This window comes from Echinops telfairi, unplaced genomic scaffold, assembly GCF_000313985.2.
Source record: "Echinops telfairi isolate 266 unplaced genomic scaffold, ASM31398v2 ScPeMD7_7467;HRSCAF=8505_1, whole genome shotgun sequence".
Lineage (NCBI taxonomy): Eukaryota > Metazoa > Chordata > Mammalia > Afrosoricida > Tenrecidae > Echinops > Echinops telfairi.
In genome coordinates this window covers 8,135,591-8,138,493 of record NW_022111368.1, presented here as the reverse complement: position 1 = coordinate 8,138,493, position 2,903 = coordinate 8,135,591, and positions in this window count along the sequence as shown.

The window sequence follows — 2,903 nt, the reverse complement described above, 5'->3', positions numbered from 1 at the left end:
GCGGACTTCTTTACAGTCACGATAGGATGCAAGTCGGTGGTCGGGAGGCGAGGGGAGCTATTTTTACATGGAGTCTGCAGGAGTAAACCATCAGCAGATTTCCTCAACGGAAATCCTAAAGGAGGTACTTGAAGCGGAAAAAAATAAACAACCCGGGGCGAATGTAGGAGAGGCAGGAAAGAATGAGCAGCAGACACTAATCAGGGCTAGGGCCCTGTGGCCTAGTGGTTATGCGTGGGCTGCAATTCTCAAGCGTGTAGTAGGAACTCCGAAGCTCCTCGGCGGGAGAAAGACGGGCTTGCTCCATCTCTCGGAGCCCTGCTGAAGCGTCATGTTTATGCACTGGGCTGCGAGTCACCAGGTCTGAAGTTCAAGACTACCAGGCACTCCTTAGGGGAAAGGCAATGCTTGAATACTCCTGTAATCGCCACGAGTCAGAACTGACTTGATGGCAGTGAGGGGTGGAGGGAAAAAGAATCTAAAACTACTGGGCAACCACGTTTATATACTTGGTGTTTGTATTGTTAGCACAAGGTTGTTCGAGTTCACTTAAGCCTTACTAGCCACCTAACCACAGATGGGCAGTCTTACACCACCAGCAGCAGCGCCAAGGGAGAAAGCCCAGGCTTTTTGCTTCTGTCAAGAGTTGAGAGGCAGTCCTAACCTGCCTGAAAGGGTGGCAGTGTGTTTGGTTTGGTTCGAGCCGCCGAAGGAAAAACGAGGGAAAGTACTAAGAGAGTGCAGATGATGCATGACTCTCAAGCAACAAAAATGGAATGATTTTTTAAAGTAGGTTTTTGGCAGAATACAGGATTGCGGGATAGTGTATTTGGTTAACTCTACACTCATTCATCTATGGTTGGGAGACAAATGCCAGAGGGGGAGGCCAGGCTCCCTTGCTAGGACGCCTGATGCTAAATTTCACCAGTGGACGGCAGCCACACAGGGTTTGGAGAGTCAGGGAGAATTCACAAAGATGCCACCCAGCTGGCAAGCTTCTGCTACTGACAGCAGGAGTGGCAAATATCAAACATAGTCTTTTGTCTTAGCAGCATAGTTTCAACTCCATTTCTTTCTTTGTCTCTGTTATCTTTATTGAATTGTCTTCGGCCTTCTTATTAACTGGAGGCCACTTTACATTCCCCTCTTTGCTTCTCCAGGCTTTGAAGGCCTGTGTGGTTATTCCTTCCATATGACGCACATAGGTTGGTGTCTGTCTTGCTGACTGGACACTGAATGACATAGTGAGAAAGAAAAGGGAAAAAAGAGAAACGGGAAAGGACAAATAGCCCATAGTTTGGTAAAACTGTGGCAAAAATAAATACAACTCAGAAATTAAAACAAACATAAGTGGACTAAAGTCTCAAATTAAAAGACAAATATAAAAAAAGTGACAAAGATGGGCTGACTGGATTGATCTAATTAACCAGAGGAGTACCCAGAACATGAACACACCGACATACTATTAAGCAAAGGGTGTTAAAATATATAACAGAACAACTGAAATCAAAAGGAAGTTACCCTATTATTATCAGACGTCTTTTAAAGCACGGCGCACGAAGATTGAAGACCAATGTGCTTCGAGCTCCATCTTTCCCTAGTTGCAAAGTGCAACCGTAGTTCATTTCAGGGTAAACGAGAAATCAGTTTGCCACGAGGCACAGGGCAGCAAGGGAACTGTCTTTCTCAGCGTTGGCACTATGTGGAAGGCAGGAGTGTAGTCTAAATTTATCCCAAGGAGCCTTGATAACGGAGGGGCTTACACATTGGGCAGCTAACCACGAGGTCAGCATTCACATTAACTGGTGGTGTCATAGTTAAGCTTGGGCTACTCACTTGAAAGATCAGCAGTTCTAAACCACCAGCTTCTCCAAGGGAGAAAGCCTGGACTTTCTACTCCCATAAAGCATCTCGGAGACAGGGTCACTATGAGTCAGCATCCGCTCCATAGCTGTGAGACACGGGGCAAAGATGTGGCTCTACCGCCATGGAAACCTCCAGGGGCAGTTCTGCCCTGTCCATAGGCAGTTCTACCCTCATAGCGTAGTTATGAGTCAGAATGTACATGATAGCAGTACGATTGGTTTGGTTTATTGCGTAGTTTGAAAAAAAGTCAAGCAGAGAATTTACTTGAAGTGGTTTCCAGACTAAGAACACGTCCTCTTTTGGAGGAAATCAGTGTACTTGACACAGCAGATTGAAGTCTCGGTAACCTGGTCTTTAAGAATGTCTACACGCAAGTAAGAATGTCTACAGAAAATGTCTGACTGTATTACATAGCACCATCCAGGGGTTCCATGAATAAGTCAGCAGACCAATCAATACAATTATAAAACGCCCAAGGAGACAAGTTACTGCAATAGAGAGCCAGATGGGCAGCAAAATAAAACCCTTAAGGGCTTTCAATATTAAAGCTATCGAGCATAGATGAACAAAATAGAACTGTTTAAAGATGTTAAAGAGCAGTTCAAAAAATGTTAAGGAAATTAAAAAAACACAACTAAGTGGAAGTTTTAAAAATAATAAAACAGCTAAAAGTTTACATCGGTGGGCTGAATAAACACATTAGACGTTACAGAAAGAGAACTCGCGATGTGGAAGCTCGATCCCGGGTGATGTAGAATGCAATGTGGAAAGACAAAGAGAACGTGCTGGCAAGTGAGATGCAGAGGACAAGGAACAGAACGAGACGTGTAGTATACAGTTTACCTTCAGTAAACTATACTCGAGCCACGCACTCGATTCCGACTCGTCCATTTCCATATTGTCTATGCACGTAGCGTTCCAAACAGGAGCCAACTACAGGCATGGGGATGGAGGAAAATTAGAAGCTAACAGAGAACTTTGTCGTATTGTAGAAAGTCGTGTCATTCTTCCTGTCAATGAAGCTCAGGAATTCCTTT